Raw genomic sequence first — 12,386 nt, forward strand, 5'->3', positions numbered from 1 at the left:
TACACAAACAAAATCGACAGGCTGAGCACTTGGCGTGTGTCCGACCTTGGTTGTCGCCCTTCTCTGAAAGCCAGCAGGGGGTGCCGGACTAGATGGCCCATTGGGTCAAAGTTTTACTCCAGGCCCTTTTTCGGGTAAGGCCGAGCCGACGAAATTCTTGAGAATGTCGCGTTCGGTATGCACAATATATTTTCTACATGTAACCGGCAAGAAACTTTGTCAGAGAGCAGGAACCTGTGATTGACTTACCCCGCCGCAATGCTGAGGATTGGTTTTCAGACGCGGGCTACCAGACAACAAAAGTAGGCAGGTGGCCGCAGACACTCCAGTGAGGACAAACGCAGGGAAAATGCTGTGCAGATTCAACGTGTATTTCGCAGCTCTTTGCAATACGGCAACGTTCCCACTCTGTCATGTTTGTCTGCTGATCAAATCAGAGGTGCAAATCTCACTCTGTGTCACTCTACGTTGCACGCCGCACTTTTGCCCCAGTTGTCATGGCTGACATGCAGCCATCTGAGACGGGCAGACTGAGGAGGCTGCTGCATTTCTTCTGAGTAATTGGCATTCCACAAAGCAGAGAGAAGGGTGCACCGTTCCCAGCGGCACTGCAATGCCGGGTCGATGCGTGGAGTGAACGGAGCAAGCCCCTTTTTCAACTCCAAGTGCAAAAAAATCCTTTTAATATGTTGTCCCCTTATAGAGGACGTATCAGATATTAAACTGATAAGAACAGATACTACACTTGATCTTAGCCAAAAGGCCGAGAAGCGATGAACCCTTGCTGTTTGCTGCCCCGCCCCACCTCCTGCACAGTTCTGGCTCGTCGTGGTGCAGTCGTTTCAAACGACCGCAAGAACGACTGCCGCTTGGCAGCTCCGCCCAGGAGCTCCTTGGTAAGTAGGTAAGTAAGTAAGTAAGTAAGTAAGTAAGTAAATAAGTAAGTAAGTGAGCTTTTGTTCATACAGCACTTTTTAAAACACACAGTCACAACGTGCTTTACAGACACATACACGTGCAAAATCGAAACAGATGGATTAATAAAACAGACAAACACCACACAGAGAGAAATCAACCAAAATGAAATAAAACAGGACACGGGAAGAAGAAGGGAGGTATGTAGAAAGGCTTGCGGACGTCAATGGCCTTTGAGGCGTCTTTGAGGGAGGGACGCCCCACAACAGGGTTAATGTGGGACCTACGGCTAGTTCTGGTTAGAAGTCTAGCTGCTGTATTTTGGATTAACTGTAAACGTTTTAAAGAAGACTGACCGAGGCAGGTGTAGAGGGAGTTACAGTAGCCTAACCGGGAGAAAATGAACGCGTGGATTCATTGTTCAAGAACAACGGGGGACAATATAGGCCTTATTTTTGCAATATTTCTTAACTGAGGAAAACAGGACTGGACAAGCTCATTAACGGGACGGTCAAGCGTCGTATACTGGTCGAAGGTGATACCTTTAGAAGACCTTTGGCCGTGGACTTAAACGTTGGGGTGAAGCGGGCCAATGAACTGAGTAGCAGCGGTGACAAGGATCGGTGCTCCCACGCATCTTGTTATGGACAGCTGTTTTTGCTTTTCACAAACACACGAGGCTCTGCCAAACTGCAAAGCCTGCCAAAAATAGATTTAACTCGTGGGTGTTCCTCTCCACGGAAGTCTTTAGTAAAAGGCGAAAGACTTGTACGTTATGAAGAGAAACCAGAGTAAGTACGGCCCGCTCCTCGACAGCAGCCCAAGGAGCCCAGTCGTCCCAGCCACAACCTTCACGGTGAGCCTCACTCGCCTCCCGGGCCACACCCATTCCCCTACCCCGCGCTGCGCTTCAGGGAGTTTTGGGCGCCGGGATTGCTCGTCTGTCACGTCGTTGCCACTAGACCTTCTGGGGCCTGTACTACGAAGCAGGTTCTGCATGCCGGGGACATATTTTCCTTAGCTGGCCTCCCCGAGCCTAACATCGGCCACCCAGATAACCAGTACTAGGAAGCTGCCTAGCCACGAGGTCAAACGCGACAAAGAAGACCAGGAAATGCAGCCAAAGTACTACCGTCACCCTCAGGCGCTCGAGAGGAGCAGGAGACATCAGAAGCGGATCAAAATGTGGAAACGCTTCACGATTTTGCGTGTCATCCTTTCGCAGGGGCCATGCTAATCTTCTCTGTATCGAATCCAATTTTTCATACGTGCTGCCGTAGCAAGCACACAAGTCCTCAGGCGCTGCTTCCCTTTTACTACCCCGTGGGCAGAATGGCCCCTTGACCGCGGTGCAGTCTGGAGGACTTGTGAAAATCACAAAGTGGGTAAGGCCAGAAATGGCCTCATGCCAAATGAGGGGGCCACGCACAATTTGTCTGTCACGCAGGAGGCTTCATTTGGGCCCCAAAGCTAAGCATCCACTCCTATCACGCATGACAGGAAGCCACACTGCGCAGAGTTCTTCATGCCAAACCTCTTAAAAAATTGGTGATATCGTGCTACACAAACAAAATCGACAGGCTGAGCACTTGGCGTGTGTCCGACCTTGGTTGTCGCCCTTCTCTGAAAGCCAGCAGGGGGTGCCGGACTAGATGGCCCATTGGGTCAAAGTTTTACTCCAGGCCCTTTTTCGGGTAAGGCCGAGCCGACGAAATTCTTGAGAATGTCGCGTTCGGTATGCACAATATATTTTCTACATGTAACCGGCAAGAAACTTTGTCAGAGAGCAGGAACCTGTGATTGACTTACCCCGCCGCAATGCTGAGGATTGGTTTTCAGACGCGGGCTACCAGACAACAAAAGTAGGCAGGTGGCCGCAGACACTCCAGTGAGGACAAACGCAGGGAAAATGCTGTGCAGATTCAACGTGTATTTCGCAGCTCTTTGCAATACGGCAACGTTCCCACTCTGTCATGTTTGTCTGCTGATCAAATCAGAGGTGCAAATCTCACTCTGTGTCACTCTACGTTGCACGCCGCACTTTTGCCCCAGTTGTCATGGCTGACATGCAGCCATCTGAGACGGGCAGACTGAGGAGGCTGCTGCATTTCTTCTGAGTAATTGGCATTCCACAAAGCAGAGAGAAGGGTGCACCGTTCCCAGCGGCACTGCAATGCCGGGTCGATGCGTGGAGTGAACGGAGCAAGCCCCTTTTTCAACTCCAAGTGCAAAAAAATCCTTTTAATATGTTGTCCCCTTATAGAGGACGTATCAGATATTAAACTGATAAGAACAGATACTACACTTGATCTTAGCCAAAAGGCCGAGAAGCGATGAACCCTTGCTGTTTGCTGCCCCGCCCCACCTCCTGCACAGTTCTGGCTCGTCGTGGTGCAGTCGTTTCAAACGACCGCAAGAACGACTGCCGCTTGGCAGCTCCGCCCAGGAGCTCCTTGGTAAGTAGGTAAGTAAGTAAGTAAGTAAGTAAGTAAGTAAATAAGTAAGTAAGTGAGCTTTTGTTCATACAGCACTTTTTAAAACACACAGTCACAACGTGCTTTACAGACACATACACGTGCAAAATCGAAACAGATGGATTAATAAAACAGACAAACACCACACAGAGAGAAATCAACCAAAATGAAATAAAACAGGACACGGGAAGAAGAAGGGAGGTATGTAGAAAGGCTTGCGGACGTCAATGGCCTTTGAGGCGTCTTTGAGGGAGGGACGCCCCACAACAGGGTTAATGTGGGACCTACGGCTAGTTCTGGTTAGAAGTCTAGCTGCTGTATTTTGGATTAACTGTAAACGTTTTAAAGAAGACTGACCGAGGCAGGTGTAGAGGGAGTTACAGTAGCCTAACCGGGAGAAAATGAACGCGTGGATTCATTGTTCAAGAACAACGGGGGACAATATAGGCCTTATTTTTGCAATATTTCTTAACTGAGGAAAACAGGACTGGACAAGCTCATTAACGGGACGGTCAAGCGTCGTATACTGGTCGAAGGTGATACCTTTAGAAGACCTTTGGCCGTGGACTTAAACGTTGGGGTGAAGCGGGCCAATGAACTGAGTAGCAGCGGTGACAAGGATCGGTGCTCCCACGCATCTTGTTATGGACAGCTGTTTTTGCTTTTCACAAACACACGAGGCTCTGCCAAACTGCAAAGCCTGCCAAAAATAGATTTAACTCGTGGGTGTTCCTCTCCACGGAAGTCTTTAGTAAAAGGCGAAAGACTTGTACGTTATGAAGAGAAACCAGAGTAAGTACGGCCCACTCCTCGACAGCAGCCCAAGGAGCCCAGTCGTCCCAGCCACAACCTTCACGGTGAGCCTCACTCGCCTCCCGGGCCACACCCATTCCCCTACCCCGCGCTGCGCTTCAGGGAGTTTTGGGCGCCGGGATTGCTCGTCTGTCACGTCGTTGCCACTAGACCTTCTGGGGCCTGTACTACGAAGCAGGTTCTGCATGCCGGGGACATATTTTCCTTAGCTGGCCTCCCCGAGCCTAACATCGGCCACCCAGATAACCAGTACTAGGAAGCTGCCTAGCCACGAGGTCAAACGCGACAAAGAAGACCAGGAAATGCAGCCAAAGTACTACCGTCACCCTCAGGCGCTCGAGAGGAGCAGGAGACATCAGAAGCGGATCAAAATGTGGAAACGCTTCACGATTTTGCGTGTCATCCTTTCGCAGGGGCCATGCTAATCTTCTCTGTATCGAATCCAATTTTTCATACGTGCTGCCGTAGCAAGCACACAAGTCCTCAGGCGCTGCTTCCCTTTTACTACCCCGTGGGCAGAATGGCCCCTTGACCGCGGTGCAGTCTGGAGGACTTGTGAAAATCACAAAGTGGGTAAGGCCAGAAATGGCCTCATGCCAAATGAGGGGGCCACGCACAATTTGTCTGTCACGCAGGAGGCTTCATTTGGGCCCCAAAGCTAAGCATCCACTCCTATCACGCATGACAGGAAGCCACACTGCGCAGAGTTCTTCATGCCAAACCTCTTAAAAAATTGGTGATATCGTGCTACACAAACAAAATCGACAGGCTGAGCACTTGGCGTGTGTCCGACCTTGGTTGTCGCCCTTCTCTGAAAGCCAGCAGGGGGTGCCGGACTAGATGGCCCATTGGGTCAAAGTTTTACTCCAGGCCCTTTTTCGGGTAAGGCCGAGCCGACGACATTCTTGAGAATGTCGCGTTCGGTATGCACAATATATTTTCTACATGTAACCGGCAAGAAACTTTGTCAGAGAGCAGGAACCTGTGATTGACATACCCCGCCGCAATGCTGAGGATTGGTTTTCAGACGCGGGCTACCAGACAACAAAAGTAGGCAGGTGGCCGCAGACACTCCAGTGAGGACAAACGCAGGGAAAATGCTGTGCAGATTCAACGTGTATTTCGCAGCTCTTTGCAATACGGCAACGTTCCCACTCTGTCATGTTTGTCTGCTGATCAAATCAGAGGTGCAAATCTCACTCTGTGTCACTCTACGTTGCACGCCGCACTTTTGCCCCAGTTGTCATGGCTGACATGCAGCCATCTGAGACGGGCAGACTGAGGAGGCTGCTGCATTTCTTCTGAGTAATTGGCATTCCACAAAGCAGAGAGAAGGGTGCACCGTTCCCAGCGGCACTGCAATGCCGGGTCGATGCGTGGAGTGAACGGAGCAAGCCCCTTTTTCAACTCCAAGTGCAAAAAAACCTTTTAATATGTTGTCCCCTTATAGAGGACGTATCAGATATTAAACTGATAAGAACAGATACTACACTTGATCTTAGCCAAAAGGCCGAGAAGCGATGAACCCTTGCTGTTTGCTGCCCCGCCCCACCTCCTGCACAGTTCTGGCTCGTCGTGGTGCAGTCGTTTCAAACGACCGCAAGAACGACTGCCGCTTGGCAGCTCCGCCCAGGAGCTCCTTGGTAAGTAGGTAAGTAAGTAAGTAAGTAAGTAAGTAAGTAAGTAAGTAAGTAAATAAGTAAGTAAGTGAGCTTTTGTTCATACAGCACTTTTTAAAACACACAGTCACAACGTGCTTTACAGACACATACACGTGCAAAATCGAAACAGATGGATTAATAAAACAGACAAACACCACACAGAGAGAAATCAACCAAAATGAAATAAAACAGGACACGGGAAGAAGAAGGGAGGTATGTAGAAAGGCTTGCGGACGTCAATGGCCTTTGAGGCGTCTTTGAGGGAGGGACGTCCCACAACAGGGTTAATGTGGGACCTACGGCTAGTTCTGGTTAGAAGTCTAGCTGCTGTATTTTGGATTAACTGTAAACGTTTTAAAGAAGACTGACCGAGGCAGGTGTAGAGGGAGTTACAGTAGCCTAACCGGGAGAAAATGAACGCGTGGATTCATTGTTCAAGAACAACGGGGGACAATATAGGCCTTATTTTTGCAATATTTCTTAACTGAGGAAAACAGGACTGGACAAGCTCATTAACGGGACGGTCAAGCGTCGTATACTGGTCGAAGGTGATACCTTTAGAAGACCTTTGGCCGTGGACTTAAACGTTGGGGTGAAGCGGGCCAATGAACTGAGTAGCAGCGGTGACAAGGATCGGTGCTCCCACGCATCTTGTTATGGACAGTTGTTTTTGCTTTTCACAAACACACGAGGCTCTGCCAAACTGCAAAGCCTGCCAAAAATAGATTTAACTCGTGGGTGTTCCTCTCCACGGAAGTCTTTAGTAAAAGGCGAAAGACTTGTACGTTATGAAGAGAAACCAGAGTAAGTACGGCCCGCTCCTCGACAGCAGCCCAAGGAGCCCAGTCGTCCCAGCCACAACCTTCACGGTGAGCCTCACTCGCCTCCCGGGCCACACCCATTCCCCTACCCCGCGCTGCGCTTCAGGGAGTTTTGGGCGCCGGGATTGCTCGTCTGTCACGTCGTTGCCACTAGACCTTCTGGGGCCTGTACTACGAAGCAGGTTCTGCATGCCGGGGACATATTTTCCTTAGCTGGCCTCCCCGAGCCTAACATCGGCCACCCAGATAACCAGTACTAGGAAGCTGCCTAGCCACGAGGTCAAACGCGACAAAGAAGACCAGGAAATGCAGCCAAAGTACTACCGTCCCCCTCAGGCGCTCGAGAGGAGCAGGAGACATCAGAAGCGGATCAAAATGTGGAAACGCTTCACGATTTTGCGTGTCATCCTTTCGCAGGGGCCATGCTAATCTTCTCTGTATCGAATCCAATTTTTCATACGTGCTGCCGTAGCAAGCACACAAGTCCTCAGGCGCTGCTTCCCTTTTACTACCCCGTGGGCAGAATGGCCCCTTGACCGCGGTGCAGTCTGGAGGACTTGTGAAAATCACAAAGTGGGTAAGGCCAGAAATGGCCTCATGCCAAATGAGGGGGCCACGCACAATTTGTCTGTCACGCAGGAGGCTTCATTTGGGCCCCAAAGCTAAGCATCCACTCCTATCACGCATGACAGGAAGCCACACTGCGCAGAGTTCTTCATGCCAAACCTCTTAAAAAATTGGTGATATCGTGCTACACAAACAAAATCGACAGGCTGAGCACTTGGCGTGTGTCCGACCTTGGTTGTCGCCCTTCTCTGAAAGCCAGCAGGGGGTGCCGGACTAGATGGCCCATTGGGTCAAAGTTTTACTCCAGGCCCTTTTTCGGGTAAGGCCGAGCCGACGACATTCTTGAGAATGTCGCGTTCGGTATGCACAATATATTTTCTACATGTAACCGGCAAGAAACTTTGTCAGAGAGCAGGAACCTGTGATTGACATACCCCGCCGCAATGCTGAGGATTGGTTTTCAGACGCGGGCTACCAGACAACAAAAGTAGGCAGGTGGCCGCAGACACTCCAGTGAGGACAAACGCAGGGAAAATGCTGTGCAGATTCAACGTGTATTTCGCAGCTCTTTGCAATACGGCAACGTTCCCACTCTGTCATGTTTGTCTGCTGATCAAATCAGAGGTGCAAATCTCACTCTGTGTCACTCTACGTTGCACGCCGCACTTTTGCCCCAGTTGTCATGGCTGACATGCAGCCATCTGAGACGGGCAGACTGAGGAGGCTGCTGCATTTCTTCTGAGTAATTGGCATTCCACAAAGCAGAGAGAAGGGTGCACCGTTCCCAGCGGCACTGCAATGCCGGGTCGATGCGTGGAGTGAACGGAGCAAGCCCCTTTTTCAACTCCAAGTGCAAAAAAACCTTTTAATATGTTGTCCCCTTATAGAGGACGTATCAGATATTAAACTGATAAGAACAGATACTACACTTGATCTTAGCCAAAAGGCCGAGAAGCGATGAACCCTTGCTGTTTGCTGCCCCGCCCCACCTCCTGCACAGTTCTGGCTCGTCGTGGTGCAGTCGTTTCAAACGACCGCAAGAACGACTGCCGCTTGGCAGCTCCGCCCAGGAGCTCCTTGGTAAGTAGGTAAGTAAGTAAGTAAATAAGTAAGTAAGTGAGCTTTTGTTCATACAGCACTTTTTAAAACACACAGTCACAACGTGCTTTACAGACACATACACGTGCAAAATCGAAACAGATGGATTAATAAAACAGACAAACACCACACAGAGAGAAATCAACCAAAATGAAATAAAACAGGACACGGGAAGAAGAAGGGAGGTATGTAGAAAGGCTTGCGGACGTCAATGGCCTTTGAGGCGTCTTTGAGGGAGGGACGCCCCACAACAGGGTTAATGTGGGACCTACGGCTAGTTCTGGTTAGAAGTCTAGCTGCTGTATTTTGGATTAACTGTAAACGTTTTAAAGAAGACTGACCGAGGCAGGTGTAGAGGGAGTTACAGTAGCCTAACCGGGAGAAAATGAACGCGTGGATTCATTGTTCAAGAACAACGGGGGACAATATAGGCCTTATTTTTGCAATATTTCTTAACTGAGGAAAACAGGACTGGACAAGCTCATTAACGGGACGGTCAAGCGTCGTATACTGGTCGAAGGTGATACCTTTAGAAGACCTTTGGCCGTGGACTTAAACGTTGGGGTGAAGCGGGCCAATGAACTGAGTAGCAGCGGTGACAAGGATCGGTGCTCCCACGCATCTTGTTATGGACAGCTGTTTTTGCTTTTCACAAACACACGAGGCTCTGCCAAACTGCAAAGCCTGCCAAAAATAGATTTAACTCGTGGGTGTTCCTCTCCACGGAAGTCTTTAGTAAAAGGCGAAAGACTTGTACGTTATGAAGAGAAACCAGAGTAAGTACGGCCCGCTCCTCGACAGCAGCCCAAGGAGCCCAGTCGTCCCAGCCACAACCTTCACGGTGAGCCTCACTCGCCTCCCGGGCCACACCCATTCCCCTACCCCGCGCTGCGCTTCAGGGAGTTTTGGGCGCCGGGATTGCTCGTCTGTCACGTCGTTGCCACTAGACCTTCTGGGGCCTGTACTACGAAGCAGGTTCTGCATGCCGGGGACATATTTTCCTTAGCTGGCCTCCCCGAGCCTAACATCGGCCACCCAGATAACCAGTACTAGGAAGCTGCCTAGCCACGAGGTCAAACGCGACAAAGAAGACCAGGAAATGCAGCCAAAGTACTACCGTCCCCCTCAGGCGCTCGAGAGGAGCAGGAGACATCAGAAGCGGATCAAAATGTGGAAACGCTTCACGATTTTGCGTGTCATCCTTTCGCAGGGGCCATGCTAATCTTCTCTGTATCGAATCCAATTTTTCATACGTGCTGCCGTAGCAAGCACACAAGTCCTCAGGCGCTGCTTCCCCTTTACTACCCCGTGGGCAGAATGGCCCCTTGACCGCGGTGCAGTCTGGAGGACTTGTGAAAATCACAAAGTGGGTAAGGCCAGAAATGGCCTCATGCCAAATGAGGGGGCCACGCACAATTTGTCTGTCACGCAGGAGGCTTCATTTGGGCCCCAAAGCTAAGCATCCACTCCTATCACGCATGACAGGAAGCCACACTGCGCAGAGTTCTTCATGCCAAACCTCTTAAAAAATTGGTGATATCGTGCTACACAAACAAAATCGACAGGCTGAGCACTTGGCGTGTGTCCGACCTTGGTTGTCGCCCTTCTCTGAAAGCCAGCAGGGGGTGCCGGACTAGATGGCCCATTGGGTCAAAGTTTTACTCCAGGCCCTTTTTCGGGTAAGGCCGAGCCGACGAAATTCTTGAGAATGTCGCGTTCGGTATGCACAATATATTTTCTACATGTAACCGGCAAGAAACTTTGTCAGAGAGCAGGAACCTGTGATTGACATACCCCGCCGCAATGCTGAGGATTGGTTTTCAGACGCGGGCTACCAGACAACAAAAGTAGGCAGGTGGCCGCAGACACTCCAGTGAGGACAAACGCAGGGAAAATGCTGTGCAGATTCAACGTGTATTTCGCAGCTCTTTGCAATACGGCAACGTTCCCACTCTGTCATGTTTGTCTGCTGATCAAATCAGAGGTGCAAATCTCACTCTGTGTCACTCTACGTTGCACGCCGCACTTTTGCCCCAGTTGTCATGGCTGACATGCAGCCATCTGAGACGGGCAGACTGAGGAGGCTGCTGCATTTCTTCTGAGTAATTGGCATTCCACAAAGCAGAGAGAAGGGTGCACCGTTCCCAGCGGCACTGCAATGCCGGGTCGATGCGTGGAGTGAACGGAGCAAGCCCCTTTTTCAACTCCAAGTGCAAAAAAACCTTTTAATATGTTGTCCCCTTATAGAGGACGTATCAGATATTAAACTGATAAGAACAGATACTACACTTGATCTTAGCCAAAAGGCCGAGAAGCGATGAACCCTTGCTGTTTGCTGCCCCGCCCCACCTCCTGCACAGTTCTGGCTCGTCGTGGTGCAGTCGTTTCAAACGACCGCAAGAACGACTGCCGCTTGGCAGCTCCGCCCAGGAGCTCCTTGGTAAGTAGGTAAGTAAGTAAGTAAATAAGTAAGTAAGTGAGCTTTTGTGCATACAGCACTTTTTAAAACACACAGTCACAACGTGCTTTACAGACACATACACGTGCAAAATCGAAACAGATGGATTAATAAAACAGACAAACACCACACAGAGAGAAATCAACCAAAATGAAATAAAACAGGACACGGGAAGAAGAAGGGAGGTATGTAGAAAGGCTTGCGGACGTCAATGGCCTTTGAGGCGTCTTTGAGGGAGGGACGCCCCACAACAGGGTTAATGTGGGACCTACGGCTAGTTCTGGTTAGAAGTCTAGCTGCTGTATTTTGGATTAACTGTAAACGTTTTAAAGAAGACTGACCGAGGCAGGTGTAGAGGGAGTTACAGTAGCCTAACCGGGAGAAAATGAACGCGTGGATTCATTGTTCAAGAACAACGGGGGACAATATAGGCCTTATTTTTGCAATATTTCTTAACTGAGGAAAACAGGACTGGACAAGCTCATTAACGGGACGGTCAAGCGTCGTATACTGGTCGAAGGTGATACCTTTAGAAGACCTTTGGCCGTGGACTTAAACGTTGGGGTGAAGCGGGCCAATGAACTGAGTAGCAGCGGTGACAAGGATCGGTGCTCCCACGCATCTTGTTATGGACAGCTGTTTTTGCTTTTCACAAACACACGAGGCTCTGCCAAACTGCAAAGCCTGCCAAAAATAGATTTAACTCGTGGGTGTTCCTCTCCACGGAAGTCTTTAGTAAAAGGCGAAAGACTTGTACGTTATGAAGAGAAACCAGAGTAAGTACGGCCCGCTCCTCGACAGCAGCCCAAGGAGCCCAGTCGTCCCAGCCACAACCTTCACGGTGAGCCTCACTCGCCTCCCGGGCCACACCCATTCCCCTACCCCGCGCTGCGCTTCAGGGAGTTTTGGGCGCCGGGATTGCTCGTCTGTCACGTCGTTGCCACTAGACCTTCTGGGGCCTGTACTACGAAGCAGGTTCTGCATGCCGGGGACATATTTTCCTTAGCTGGCCTCCCCGAGCCTAACATCGGCCACCCAGATAACCAGTACTAGGAAGCTGCCTAGCCACGAGGTCAAACGCGACAAAGAAGACCAGGAAATGCAGCCAAAGTACTACCGTCCCCCTCAGGCGCTCGAGAGGAGCAGGAGACATCAGAAGCGGATCAAAATGTGGAAACGCTTCACGATTTTGCGTGTCATCCTTTCGCAGGGGCCATGCTAATCTTCTCTGTATCGAATCCAATTTTTCATACGTGCTGCCGTAGCAAGCACACAAGTCCTCAGGCGCTGCTTCCCCTTTACTACCCCGTGGGCAGAATGGCCCCTTGACCGCGGTGCAGTCTGGAGGACTTGTGAAAATCACAAAGTGGGTAAGGCCAGAAATGGCCTCATGCCAAATGAGGGGGCCACGCACAATTTGTCTGTCACGCAGGAGGCTTCATTTGGGCCCCAAAGCTAAGCATCCACTCCTATCACGCATGACAGGAAGCCACACTGCGCAGAGTTCTTCATGCCAAACCTCTTAAAAAATTGGTGATATCGTGCTACACAAACAAAATCGACAGGCTGAGCACTTGGC

The 12,386-nt window shown here is 50.3% G+C and overlaps 15 non-coding genes across 15 annotated transcripts; all 15 read right to left on the reverse strand.

Annotated features, from left to right (window-relative positions):
• Positions 1-583: 583 nt before the first annotated feature.
• On the reverse strand, positions 584-775 carry LOC137190020 (U2 spliceosomal RNA). Its single transcript, XR_010929859.1, has one exon. It is a non-coding gene; the product is annotated as a U2 spliceosomal RNA (small nuclear RNA).
• Positions 776-1,594: 819 nt separating this feature from the next.
• LOC137190139 (U5 spliceosomal RNA) lies at positions 1,595-1,710 on the reverse strand. The gene has a single exon (XR_010929972.1). It is a non-coding gene; the product is annotated as a U5 spliceosomal RNA (small nuclear RNA).
• Positions 1,711-2,095: 385 nt separating this feature from the next.
• Positions 2,096-2,202, reverse strand: LOC137190310 (U6 spliceosomal RNA). Its single transcript, XR_010930137.1, has one exon. It is a non-coding gene; the product is annotated as a U6 spliceosomal RNA (small nuclear RNA).
• Positions 2,203-3,058: 856 nt separating this feature from the next.
• On the reverse strand, positions 3,059-3,250 carry LOC137190021 (U2 spliceosomal RNA). Its single transcript, XR_010929860.1, has one exon. It is a non-coding gene; the product is annotated as a U2 spliceosomal RNA (small nuclear RNA).
• An 819-nt stretch (positions 3,251-4,069) lies between these two features.
• LOC137190140 (U5 spliceosomal RNA) lies at positions 4,070-4,185 on the reverse strand. The gene has a single exon (XR_010929973.1). It is a non-coding gene; the product is annotated as a U5 spliceosomal RNA (small nuclear RNA).
• Positions 4,186-4,570: 385 nt separating this feature from the next.
• Positions 4,571-4,677, reverse strand: LOC137190311 (U6 spliceosomal RNA). Its single transcript, XR_010930138.1, has one exon. It is a non-coding gene; the product is annotated as a U6 spliceosomal RNA (small nuclear RNA).
• Positions 4,678-5,533: 856 nt separating this feature from the next.
• On the reverse strand, positions 5,534-5,724 carry LOC137189997 (U2 spliceosomal RNA). Its single transcript, XR_010929837.1, has one exon. It is a non-coding gene; the product is annotated as a U2 spliceosomal RNA (small nuclear RNA).
• Positions 5,725-6,555: 831 nt separating this feature from the next.
• LOC137190141 (U5 spliceosomal RNA) lies at positions 6,556-6,671 on the reverse strand. Its single transcript, XR_010929974.1, has one exon. It is a non-coding gene; the product is annotated as a U5 spliceosomal RNA (small nuclear RNA).
• Positions 6,672-7,056: 385 nt separating this feature from the next.
• LOC137190312 (U6 spliceosomal RNA) lies at positions 7,057-7,163 on the reverse strand. The gene has a single exon (XR_010930139.1). It is a non-coding gene; the product is annotated as a U6 spliceosomal RNA (small nuclear RNA).
• Positions 7,164-8,019: 856 nt separating this feature from the next.
• LOC137189998 (U2 spliceosomal RNA) lies at positions 8,020-8,210 on the reverse strand. The gene has a single exon (XR_010929838.1). It is a non-coding gene; the product is annotated as a U2 spliceosomal RNA (small nuclear RNA).
• Positions 8,211-9,013: 803 nt separating this feature from the next.
• Positions 9,014-9,129, reverse strand: LOC137190143 (U5 spliceosomal RNA). The gene has a single exon (XR_010929975.1). It is a non-coding gene; the product is annotated as a U5 spliceosomal RNA (small nuclear RNA).
• Positions 9,130-9,514: 385 nt separating this feature from the next.
• Positions 9,515-9,621, reverse strand: LOC137190314 (U6 spliceosomal RNA). The gene has a single exon (XR_010930141.1). It is a non-coding gene; the product is annotated as a U6 spliceosomal RNA (small nuclear RNA).
• An 856-nt stretch (positions 9,622-10,477) lies between these two features.
• Positions 10,478-10,668, reverse strand: LOC137190000 (U2 spliceosomal RNA). The gene has a single exon (XR_010929840.1). It is a non-coding gene; the product is annotated as a U2 spliceosomal RNA (small nuclear RNA).
• An 803-nt stretch (positions 10,669-11,471) lies between these two features.
• LOC137190144 (U5 spliceosomal RNA) lies at positions 11,472-11,587 on the reverse strand. Its single transcript, XR_010929976.1, has one exon. It is a non-coding gene; the product is annotated as a U5 spliceosomal RNA (small nuclear RNA).
• Positions 11,588-11,972: 385 nt separating this feature from the next.
• On the reverse strand, positions 11,973-12,079 carry LOC137190315 (U6 spliceosomal RNA). The gene has a single exon (XR_010930142.1). It is a non-coding gene; the product is annotated as a U6 spliceosomal RNA (small nuclear RNA).
• Positions 12,080-12,386: the final 307 nt, after the last annotated feature.

This window comes from Thunnus thynnus, chromosome 9 (genome assembly GCF_963924715.1).
Source record: "Thunnus thynnus chromosome 9, fThuThy2.1, whole genome shotgun sequence".
In the NCBI taxonomy this organism is placed as follows: domain Eukaryota; kingdom Metazoa; phylum Chordata; class Actinopteri; order Scombriformes; family Scombridae; genus Thunnus; species Thunnus thynnus.